This window comes from Gekko japonicus, unplaced genomic scaffold (assembly GCF_001447785.1).
Source record: "Gekko japonicus isolate JY-2015 unplaced genomic scaffold, Gekko_japonicus_V1.1 scaffold5413, whole genome shotgun sequence".
Taxonomy (NCBI): domain Eukaryota; kingdom Metazoa; phylum Chordata; class Lepidosauria; order Squamata; family Gekkonidae; genus Gekko; species Gekko japonicus.
In genome coordinates this window covers 27,722-40,255 of record NW_015169345.1, presented here as the reverse complement: position 1 = coordinate 40,255, position 12,534 = coordinate 27,722, and the positions used below count along the sequence as shown (strand labels likewise).

Genomic DNA, 12,534 nt, shown 5'->3' with positions numbered 1-12,534 from the left:
TTCAAAAACATTTTTCCAAAAAACAATTTATTAGGATATATTAAGAGGTCAAACATACATCATACTACTAATTGTTATACATCCTTTTCTCCTATTTCCCCACCCCTTTTGACTTCCCACAGTGCTCCAACCTCCAGCCCACATCTTAAATTCTCACCTTTCCCCCTTACTCGTTAATCATATTCTACAGGTAACATATCTTTCAACTATTATTCTTATACATTTATCCTAATATCATTCTTTTTTCAGTAGTTATCAAAGCAAATTAAGTTGTTCTTTACATCCCAGTATTTCTCTAAATATTCTTTAAAGTCTGTCCAGTCTGCGAAAAAATCTGCTTCCAGATTTTTAAGCTTTCTTGTCATTTTGTCCCATTTCCGCCATAAAAAGTAATTTCTTTATCCACTCCCCAGTTTCGGGAGTCTTGTCTTCCTGAGTGTTGGCCCCATTCCGTAAGAGAAGGCAGATTCGGGGCTCCTCGTTCAGACGAGGCTGACGTTAGATCCCTCGTCCGTATCTGAAGTTCGGAGTTCTGTGGCTGGAACGAAAGGTACGGACGCTTTCGGATGAAGCCACGGGGATCTCAACACCGCCCCGCCCCACTGCAAGAATCTCCACCCCTTGAAACCCATACAGTTTATTCCCAAGTGGGAGCACAGAAAATGGCCATCCTCTTGAGCAGGGGTCCAACTCATGGGTCGTGGATCCCCACCTGCTGGGCCGGTCATCTCCAGACTACAGAGATCAGTTCCGCTGGAGAAAATGGGTGCTTTGGAGGGTGGGTTCTATGGAATTGTACCCCACTGAGGTCCCTGCTGTCCTGAGGCTCCACCCCCAAAGCCCCAGGAGTTTCCTGACCCGGAGCTGGCAACCTTCCCCTCCCCATCCCCTGCTGGCTACCAGGGGGGACCTGGCAGAGCTGCCGTCTTGTTTACTGCTTTTGGGATGGATCTGGTGCACGCTCAGGAAGCCAGGGGGCCTCTTTAGCGAGCCCACCGAGACAATCAGCAGGACAGCCTGGTGAGGTCACATGGGCCAGGAGAGGATTCCTTTTTAGCAGCAGCAGGCTCAGAGACTCTCCTCTTCCTGTCACATGACTGGGGTGTTACCAGGCCTGTAGCTGTGGTGGGGCTCTGGGGAGGCTCTGCCCCCTTTCTTAAGCCACAGCCCCACAAGAATGTCTCCCGTAAATGCTTTTTTCAATCATTTTAAAGCTTTTTTAAAGGTGTGCGCTCCTTTAAGCAGACTGGGGTGCTTTGGTTGACTAATTCCTGCATTGAGCAAGGGGGTTGGAGTAGGTGACCTCTAGGATCCCTTCTAACTCTGTGTCAAGACACTGACCTCCTTTAAGAGAGTTTTCCTGCCAAAGTGTTAGTTTTCTTGACTACAGAAGTCATCACACACACACACACCCCAAATACACCTGCCGGCTTGTTATCAGAATTGTTGCTTAGGCTTGCAGATTAACTTGCACCAGCTGAGAACTGTCATCTAAAGTGGTTGACAGCTTGCAGTTTAGAGATCTCTCCTGCTAACAGCTCTCTATTGGTTAAAAAGCTTTTTAGCTGTTGTAGATTTTCTGGGTTGTATGGCCGTGGCCTTGGCATTGGAGGACCTGACGTTTCACCAGTAGAAGAAGAGAAGAAGAGATTGGATTTATACCCTGCCCTTCACTACCTAAATGGGTCTCAGAGGGGCTTACAAACTCCTTTCCCTTCCCCTCCCCACAACAGACACCCTGTGAGGTAGGTGGGGCTGAGAGAGCTCTGACAGAAACTGCTCTTTTTCAAGAGCAGCTCTTATCAGAGCCAGTTCGGTGTAGTGGTTAAGTGCGCGGACTCTAATCTGGGAGAACTGGGTTTGATTCCCCACTCCTCCACTTGCACCTGCTGATGTGACCTTGGGTCAGTCACAAGCTCTGGCACAGCTGTCCTTGAAAAAGAGCAGTTTGTGTCAGAGTTCTCTCAGCCCCACCCACCTCACAGGGTGTCTGTTGTGGGGAGGGGAAGGGAAAGGAGATTGTAAGCCGCTCTGAGACTCCAAGTGAAGGGCGGGGTATAAATCCAATCTCCTCCTCCTCTATCAGAACTATGGCTTGCCCAAGGTCATCCAGCCATGTGCGAGTGGAGGAGTGGGGGAATCAAACCCGGTTCTCCCAGATTAGCGTCCGCGCACTTAACCACTACACCAAACTGGCTCCAAGTAGCTGTGACTGGCGTCCTCAGAGGCATAACACAGGAAGATGGAGGACTTTCTGTGACACAGAGAGTACACAGACACAGAGAGTACTCCGTCTTTCTGTGTTATACCTCTGAGGATGGCAGTCAGAGCTACTGGAGAAACGTCGGGTCCTACAATGCCAAGGCCACGGCCGCAGAACCCAGAAAATCTACGACAGCTAATGAACTCTGGCCGTGAAAGCCTTCGACAACACATATTAAATGGCTTTTCTTTCTGAGAACTTCAGCCCCACTAGGGGAAAAAAATTGCCCCACAAGCCACACTATCCTGGCCACAGGCCTGGGTGTTACCGTACTTCCTGCCGTGCACTGGTCGCTCAAGAGGCCCCCCTGCTAGTGCCGGGGCTTCAAGGGCCCTCCTGGGTCTGGAAAGGGTGAAGAGGGCGGCTCTAGAATTTGTTTCTCCACATCAGGAGGCCCTCTTGTGGTTTTTTTTTTTTTTAATCTAGCCAAAGAGAATTTCCACAGTCAAAGGTGCTTCCTTCCTTAGTACACAGAAATGGGAGAACAACAAGCCATTCCTCCTTGTACTTGGCATTTCTGCTCTCTTGCAGGTGCCGGACCACAAACTGTTGTGGAGGCAGAGCGTTCCCCCACCCCACCCTTCCAGCCCCACATTCTCAGAACCTAAGATGAAAGTCAGGCAGAAGATGATTTATGTATTTATTTAAAAGGTGTGGGCCAAAGCTTACCTGAGGGTCCTGAAATGTGTACCCTTCAGTTTCTCACTAAGGCTGGTCCTGTCTTTTGTGTCAAAGAAGAAACTGGGAACCTGCCTTAGTCTTCGTTCTGAGGGGGGCTTCCTGTAGCGTTGCCATCCCCCCCCCATTTGGCCAGGGGATTCCGCAATCCGCCGCCAGCCAGATGACCGGTGGGGGGAGCCCCACCCCCAAACAGCAGCGTCTCGCAAGGATCATCCCTCGCAGGCCATCACGTGGCAACACTCTAGTATTCAGGGGAGACTCTATGGTTACCATAGAGTTTTTGCTCCCAAATGCTAGAGCATTGGGCGCGACGGCCCTAGCATGATAACGTGGTGGAAAAGTCCCGACGAGAAGCCGGGAGCCTCCGTCCACAGGTGAGGTGAGACCTGGCAAACCCTAGTTTCCTGGTATGATCGATTGGTTGAAGATCCTTCCCCAACTTCTGTAGTGTATGGCTGCGGCGGCCAAAAAGGCATTGGGAGAAAAATACCCAAATGAATGTGTTTCATATCTGTACGTGACAAGCAATTTTGTACAATGCGCTGATCTGGCCATCCTATGTGGGGGCCTGGAATGCCCCAGACTTCTAGTGCAGGCTGTTGACTTTTTTTTAAGGTGGGCAAAGGGAACCTCTTCCTGTCTTAGTGAAGGGGGCAAAGGGCTCGTAGGCGATGTGGGGTGGTGGTTGCAGGCCCCCTTAACTCTGCCTCTCTGCCCTTTCCAGATTCCTCCGGACACTCCCTGCGCTTTTTATGCACAGTGATTTGGGAACCTGACCAGGGCGAGCCGGATTTCACAGCCGTGGTCTACCTTGATGACCAGCTTGGCGGTAACTACAACAGCACCGCAAGGAAGTCAGTATCTCAGGGGGCCTGGGGAAGGGAGGTGGAGAAAGAGGAACCCCATATCTTGGACTGGTACACCAAGGAAACCAGGATTACCGAGCAGAGAATGAAAAACTACCTGATGAGCCAGACACATCTCCACAACCTGAGCAGAGGTAGGGCGGAAAGCGCATTGTTCTGGGTGACTGTGGCCAGGTCTGGTTCACATTCAGGTGTGTGTCTAGTTAGCTTTTCGATCAGGCCCTTTAATTCCTGGCGAGATGTACACCTTAACAACTTATCTGGTTTGTTAGGGGTACAGTACACAAGTAATGCTATTGGAGAATCTCTGCTTCCATTTTATCCTGTATTACAGCACTGACTAACTCACAAAAACATCACTGCTACATAGATAATTCTAGGAGAGCGATTACTTGTCCATAAAAATATCTTGCCCAAAGATGAGTGGGTAAAAAGCAAGAAGAAGCTCTCAAGCTGGAGGGTTCCTGAAGGGTTTATTTGGATCCTGGAGGGTTTTATGTTGCCCTCTTCTTGGCATAGAGCAGGGGTCACTGGTGGTGGTGGGGAGGTATCTGTGAATCTCCTGCATTGTGCAGGGGGTTGGACTAGATGACCCTGGAGGTCCCTTCCAACTCTTTTGGTGCTGTGGGGGGCAACAGTGGGAGGGCTTCTAGTGTCCTGGCCCCACTGGTGGACCTCCTGATGGCACCTGGTATTTTTGGCCCCTGTGTGACAGAGTGTTGGACTGGATGGGCCGTTGGCCTGATCCAACTTTGGCTTCTCTTATGTTCTTAGGAACTCTCAGTCTGGGGCAAGTGAGGCTCTGTATTCTTGGTGCTTGGGGGAGCAACAGTGGGAGGGTTTCTAGTGTCCTGGCCCCACTGGTGGACCTCCTGATGGCACCTGGTATTTTTGGCCACTGTGTGACCCAGAGTGTTGGACTGGATGGGCCACTGGCCTGATCCAACATTGGCTTCTCTTATGTTCCTATTTTCTTATGTTCTCTATGATTCTGTGATTAAGCAATCCAGCTTCCCCTGTTTATAGGTTTTTAAAATCACCTCCTAACAACAGCTGGCTGTCCCATTTGATAAGGGCGCACATTCTAGGCTAACGTATTATCTTGTAACTTCAAACACCACACAAGGTTATCTGTACTTGAAATGGCTTCTTAAAATATATTTTAAAAGCTGTTCATTCTTGCTACTTTGTATCTTCATAAAATCTATTTAAAAATCGTAATTACAGATTGCCTGTTTCTAATGTATGAGGCCATGTTATTGCGTTGCTCCTTTGTTTCTTGCCCTTCTCCATGGCTGTTCTGTTCTGGATGTCTCAATTCCTGGTTTGGCCTGTTTACTGAGAATCTAAGCCTGCTCTGTCGCTGGGGTGCAAACACATCCTTTGACAACCTCGCCCACTTCCCTCCCTCAGAGGCAAGATTTTTCATCCGTTTTTCTCTCCCTTTCTAACTGTACAGCCCTATTTATCGATTTTCTTCTTTTCTGAAGAACTATGGCTATCCCACCCTGTCGCAGTATGAAATGTTGCTGCTCAGCCCAGGAACCTGAGGGAAGGGTTGAGATCCCCTGTTAACTTAAACCACTGAAATGGCACTTGAGGCTTTTTAAAAGTTCAAAAATAACAAACTATTTCATTCAACATTGAGGGGAAAAGTCAGGTGAAATCAGAGGTTAAATTTCTGAGGTAAATCATTATAGGCCCAGACTGTAATTCATATGTTTCAAGCAATTGAGAGTTTCTTAAGCTCTTCACAGTGACTTAGAATCTTAAAAATGAGAGCTTTTGTTTCAGTGTTTCCTAAACACTCCTTTCCTGAGCATATTTCATTCTTTTAGTTTCCAGAAGGCAGGGATACTCTGTCTGGTATTAGATAAGCATATGGAGCAGAGGTCCATCAGTGGCTATTAGCCACAAGGTATAGATAGGGACTCTGGGGCAAGTGATGCTCTGTCTTCTTGATGCTTGGGGGGGGCAACAGTGGGAGGGCTTCTAATGTCCTGGCCCCAATGCTGGACCACCTGATGGCACTGGTATTTCTGACCACTGTGTGACAGAGTGTTGGACTGGATGGGCCTTTGGCCTGATCCAACATTGGCATCTCTTATGTTCTTATGTACCCAAGTTCCTTCACTAAACCCACCAGTACTCCTCTTGAGGTTTACTGACTCTTCACGTTTCAAAAGGCAGTTTCCAAACACATCTGACCAGGGATCCCTCCATTCCTCAGAGCTATCTCCCTTTTCCAACTGGGTAGGGAATTCTCTCGCTAGAAGATCTATCCCTTTTTTTAGGCCTGAATGGGCGTCTTCTCCAATCTTCCCAATCCTCCTGCCAACCACCCCAGTTCTCCATCTGTTTTAAACTGCTCTCAGTCAAGGCTATGCACAAACTCTGCCAGTACTAAACCTTTCTCTGTCAGGGCTAGACTCAGACTCATCAGTACTACACTCTTCTCAGTCAGGGCTGAATTCAGACTGCCCTCCCCTCAGCATTCAGCTCTTGAGTCTTTCTCTACTCAACCGATGCTAACCAACCAATTTCCTTGGAGCAGCCTGTCTAGAGAGAGCCAGAGAGAACACTCAAGACTCTCTGGCTCCGGAAAAGATTTTTTTAAAAAAGACTCCCTGGCTCTGTGAGCCATTAACCCTTCTCAGTCCATTACCTGTTTACACAGCACTTAATAACATTTTAAAGTGCAGTTATATGTTCAGCTTCCAAAGTCACTTTTACACAGCCCTCTTCAGTTACCCACGAATCATACCCTTTCACATTAGTCGGTTCCTCTTTATGGTTTTTCTGGTCTGGGACCTACCCACAAGATTGCTCTCCTTCTTTAAAATGAACAGCACTCCTCATCTTCACTTCCCCTGTCTCTGGATTGAGGATTCGGTAACATTTGCATCCTTTTCCACATCCAGTCGTTATGCCTGAATTCAGGGCTCTTTTTGTAGAAAAAGCCCAGCAGGAACTCATTAGCATAATAGGCCACACCCAACAGCAGAAACTCATTAGCATAATAGGCCACACCCCTGACAGCACAGCTCATTGGCCTATTAGGCCACACCCCCACGTTACCAGAAGTGTGCTCATCCAGACACACCCACCTTTTGCTTCTTATTCTGTTTACCTTGTTTGTTGTCAAAACCCAGGGCCTTTTTTGTAGCAGGAACTTCTTTGCATGTTAGGCCACACACCCCTCATGTAGCCAATCCTAATGAGTTTCTGCTGTTGGGTGTGGCCTGTTATGCGAATGAGTTCCTGCTGGGCGTGGCCAACTTGGGAGCCAGCCGGAACTCCGTTCCTGTGCGTTCCTGCCCAAAAATAGCCCTGTGCCTGATTCAGTTCTGTTGTTAAGCTTGGACCATTTCTGTGCTCGCACGTAGTTTTTATTGGCAGTCTGTTCTGCAAATATGTTGCTGTCATGACTGCCTCACCCCGACACTGGAACAAATTTAGGGTCCAGTGGCACCTTTAAGACCAACAAAGGTTTATTCAAGGAATGAGCTTTTGTGTGCATTCACACTTTTTTTCAAATATACTGGAATGGAAGGTAAAGTTCAAAGTGTAGTCAGGCTGAAGAGCAAATTTACATGTCACATGATGAAGATGTCTCACGTTTGTGCAAAAACAAAGCTAAATAACAAGCTAAGGTTACAAGGACTCGTGGGCACTCCATGAAATTGCTGAGCGGTCGGGTTAGAACAGATAAAAGGAAGTCCTTCTTCACCCAAAGAGTGATTAACACTTGGAATTCACTGCCACAGGAAGTGGTGGGGGCTACAAGCATGGACGGCTTCAAAAGGGAATTAGATAAGCATATGGAGCAGAGGCCCATCAGTGGCTATTAGCCACAAGGTATAGATAGGGACTCTGGGGCAAGTGATGCTCTGTCATCTTGGTGCTTGGGGGGGGGTCAACAGTGGGAGGGCTTCTAATGTCCTGGCCCCACTGCTGGACCTCCTGATGGCACTGGTATTTCTGGCCACTGTGGGATACAGAGTGTTGGACTGGATGGGCCTTTGGCCTGATCCAACATTGGCATCTCTTATGTTCTTATGTTCTTATGAATCCTGGGATATGCAAGGTGTTGCCATTCACAAGCGAAACAGGGAATGCCACCGCCCAGCCAAATCTCAATACATCACAGCTCTGTTCAAATGATACATGTAAGTACAGGATCAGCACTCAAGGGCAGAAGAACAAAAGTGAGCATGTTAGCCCTGTTCCCCAGTGTCAAATGTGCCGACCACAGCACTGCCTCCATGAATTTGTTTCACATGGAAGCTCTCTTACAGTAATCCTAAACAGGTTTACTTAGAATCCTAATCAGATCTATCAGCGGTGCTTACTCCCAGGAAAGTGTCCTTAGAGTTGCACTGTGGGTTGGCCCCACAGTTATGTAACACATCCCCGCCCCCCGCACCTCACCCGGGGGAACGACGATCCCCCGCGATCCCCCCGAATCGATCTCTGTAGGTCGTAAAGGTGCCACTGGACCCTAAATTTGTTCTACTGCTTCAGACCAACACGGCTGACCACCTGGAACGCCAACACCGGTACGGTAATTTAGATTCCATCAACATAAATCTAACCATCTCCATTAAAGAACAATTCTTTCTTTCTGCTACACCATTTTGTTCTGGACTGTATGATATCATGTGCGGGTGCTCTACTCCATTTTGCTCTGTGTAAAATTTAATGTGGTGTGACATGTACTCACACCACTGTTGTCTGTCAGTATTGCTTGTGGCTTCCCTCCCGAACTGATTTTTAACACATTCAGCAGAGACCTTCAATTCCTCTGCAGTTTCCACCTTGTCTTTAAAAAAGTTAAGTAATACAGTGTCACGAAAATTAGTTCCCTAAATTTCTTGTTCTGTTTCGAACATTGGTGCAGGCTTGAGTTGTGGCTAACAGGGTTTAGAAAGACATGGCTGAGCGGAACAAGCTGACCTTGTTAACACCCCGGCTGCAGAGAGGAGTCGAGAGCCTCCCACCGACTCCCAATTAGCCACATCCCATCCAGTTCAGGTTCACGATCTTCACCCGTGGGAAAGGGCCGAAGCGCGCTGCAGATGGGTTTCGTTTCCTTTCATCCTGGTCAGACCACCTCTTGGGGCATTTGCCCAGGAACCAGCGTTGCATCACCACCCAGGGATCCTATTGGTCTTTCAGGCCTGAGACCACGATAGACCCTTGGCCATAAAGAAGTTGGGTTTTAGCTTATTGTTAGCCTGATGGTGACCGCCTGAGACTTTCCCATGCAGCTATTGTCTTGCTCAGGGCTTTGTTCTTTTTCTTTTTTAAAGAGGTGCCGGAACTCTCAGGAGGGAAATGAAGTTCTCAGTCTGTATACTGAAAACTCACGAACTTTTAAACATTTAAGAAATTATTTTGTCGAAGAGAAGAAGAAGAAGAAGAGATTGGATTTATACCCTGCCCTTCACTCGGAGTCTCAGAGCGGCTTACAAACTCCTCTCCCTCCCCCTCCCCACAACAGACACCCTGTGAGGTGGGTGGGGCTGAGAGAGCTCTGACACAAACTGCTCTCTCTCTCAAGGACAGCTGTGCCAGAGCTTGTGACTGACCCAAGGTCACATCAGCAGGTGCAAGTGGAGGAGTGGGGAATCAAACCCAGTTCTCCCAGATTAGAGTCCGCACACTTAAGCACTACACCAAACTGGCTCTCCAGAAGAGGTCCCGGAACTCCTTTCCAGCATGTTCCCCTAAGAAAAAAAAAAGCGCCCTCGTCTTGCTCAAAGCAACTGTCTTGAAAGCTTCCTCGTTGCGGGCCAAACAGCCCTGGCCCATCCTGACTCTGGAAAGAGACACTTTCGATCCCTCAGAGCCTTCATCTGAGAATGGGTAACATCTAGTAATCTGGAAACAATGTCTTAGCTTTCTTGTTCTATGCCTCACAGTTCTTTTCCCCTTTGAAATATTCTTAAAAAGGTAAAGGTAAAGGTTCCCTTGCTCGAAAGCCAGTCGAGTCCGACTCTAGGGTTGCGGTGCTCATCTCCGTTTCCAAGCCGAAGAGCCAGCGCTGTCCGAAGACGTTTCCGTGGTCATGTGGCCGGCATGACTAAACACCAAGGCGCACGGAACGCTGTGACCTTCCCACCGAAGCGGTGCCTATTTATCTACTTGCAGTTTCTTGCTTTCGAACTGCTAGGTTGGCAGGAGCTGGAACAAGAGACGGGAGCTCACTCCGTCATGCGGCACACTCGGGTCTCAAACCACTGAACTACTGACCTTCTACAGCCTGCAGTTCATTGTCTTAACCACTTGAGCCACCACTTACACCCTATTAAATACGTATATTTTAATTTACTTTGGTGGCTCTTTGTCTTCAACCGGCTTCAGTCTAAGTCCAGTGTCTTAGACTGGGCGGCCACCTACCCGGATAATTGCTTTTGTGAGAAAGTCGTTCTGCGAGGTTACCTCTCAGTCCTGACTTTCTTGTTCAGTCCCGGGAAGGCTTGGAGCCAAAAATCCTAACTATAAATACACATCAATGGGGTCCGAACTGGCAGAGACTGAGCAAGAGAGAGATCTTGGAGTTGTAGTAGATCACTCACTGAAAATGTCGAGACAGCGTGCGACTGTAGTAAAAAAAGGCCAATGCTGTGCTGGGGATTATTAGGAAGGGTATTGAAAATATCATAATGCCCCTATATAAATCAATGGCGCGTGACCTCTTTTGGAATACTGCGTACAGTTCTGGTCACCACACCTTAAAAAGGATATTATAGCTTTCAGAAAAGTGCAGAAAAGGGCAACTCGAATGATAAAAGGGTTGGAACACTTTCCCTATGAGGAAAGGTTAAAGCGCTTAGGGCTCTTTAGCTTGGAGAAAAGACGACTGAGGGGTGACGTGATCGAGGTTTATAAGATTGTGCATGAGATAGAGCAGGCAGAGAAAGAGGTACTTTTCTCCCTTTCTCACAATACAAGAACTTTATTTCTGGAACTAGGTATTTCAACACTACCCACTTTGACAAAGGTATGCACGAAACGAGATGTCATATGCATGGTTCGTTGGTGCTCATGGCGTTTGAATTGCTTCCAGTAAACTGAATACTGAAAAAAGAATTCACAAGTTGGTGACGAACCTTTTTTTGGCACTATACATCATGGTTCTTTGCTTCCTTTCAACTTCCGTCCCGTGATCTCTCTCTTTGGTTTGCATCTTCCCGGTGGTGGCTGAAGATCTACTGGGATTGCAATTCATCTCCAGGAGACAGAGATCAGTTCCCCTGGAGGAAATGGCCGCTTTGGAAGGTGGACTCTCTGGCATTATACCCCATTGCATTTCCTCCCCACCCCAAAACCTGCCCTCCGCAGGCTCCACCCTCCAAATCTCCATGCATTTTTCAACCCGGAGCTGGCAACCCTGAGTACAACCCCACAGGGTTCGATGACCTCTAATCTGTGGGGTCTTGTGAGCAAAAATGCTACTCTGTGAGCTGCTGGCATTAGAAGTTGTGAGCGAGCGAGTCGGCTGCTGCATAAATTCATTTGCTCTGGAGCCATCCCTTCCTGAGCAAAGACAAAAAGTGAGCCGGAGGCTAAAAAGCTGTGAGCTGGCTCACACTAACTCAGCTTAGAGGGAACATTGGGTCGGGGTGGGGGAGGTATTTGTGAATTTCCTGCGTTGTGCAGGGGCTTGGACTGGATGACCCTGGAGTTCCCTTCCAACACTAACATTCCATGATATGTAACGTATTACCAGGGATATGCTTATTGTTCAAATGTGAATAGCTTTGGCAACAATTATGCTATCGTGTTTGATAACAATTTTGTTTGAAAGAGTTCAGTGTTGTAAAGTTTAACTATTCTAATTCTAGAAGGGGGCTGTGGGTGAACAGAAGCCCCGCCCTACCAAAAGAAATCATAACGGTGAGAGGGCAGTGGTTGGTGGTCTGTGACCCCACTTCTGATGTCCTCGCTCTGTTGGTCTCTTTTAGGGCTGCATGTCTGGCAGCGCACGATTTCCTGTGAAATAGGCAAGGATGGGCGCAAGAGAGGATTTAACCAGCACGCCTACAATGGGGAGGACTACCTCAGCTTCGACAAGGAGACCCTCACCTGGACAGCAGCCATCGTGCCTGCTCAGGTGACCAAGAGGAAGTGGGATGCTAAACGGGAGGATGTCCATGCCGTCAAGGACTTCTTGGAGGACAAATGTATCTGGTGGCTGCAGAAGTTCCTGGACTATGGGAAGGAGTCTCTGCTGAGGAGAGGTGAAGACAGTCAATGGGTGCAGTCGCTCCACGCTCTCCTTCCCTCCTTGCGTGAAGATTTAGGATTGAAAGAGCCATTGTGCAGAGATAGGGGGTCGATCTGTGGGCTGTACAATATCAAACTGCAGGTATCCGGCGGGGGATGGGGGTGGGGGAAGATCATGTTATTGAATGCTTCTACATCATTAAAATTTCCCTAAAAGTACAAACGTTCTGGGGTGGGCCAGAACGTTTCTCCCTGATGCACTGATTTTGTACTTGAAGGGAGGTTTCTCTCTTTCAAAATGAAATCTAAGCGTTCGAAAACTGGTATCTACCAACCTATAGTCTGAAGTGGTGCGGTCCCAGGATTCATTCCGTTTTATGGGTAGATCCAGCCTGAGAGCGAGGCAAGAAACACTGCTGTAACCAGGGGTCATTTCGTAGAAAAAGAGCTAGGGGAACTCATTAGCATAACTCATTAGCATATGCCACAACA

The 12,534-nt window shown here is 48.0% G+C and overlaps 1 pseudogene; it reads left to right on the top strand.

Moving 5' to 3' along the window:
- The first annotated feature begins 457 nt into the window (after positions 1-457).
- Positions 458-12,534, top strand: part of LOC107115037 — a 16,775-nt pseudogene continuing 4,698 nt past the window's right edge.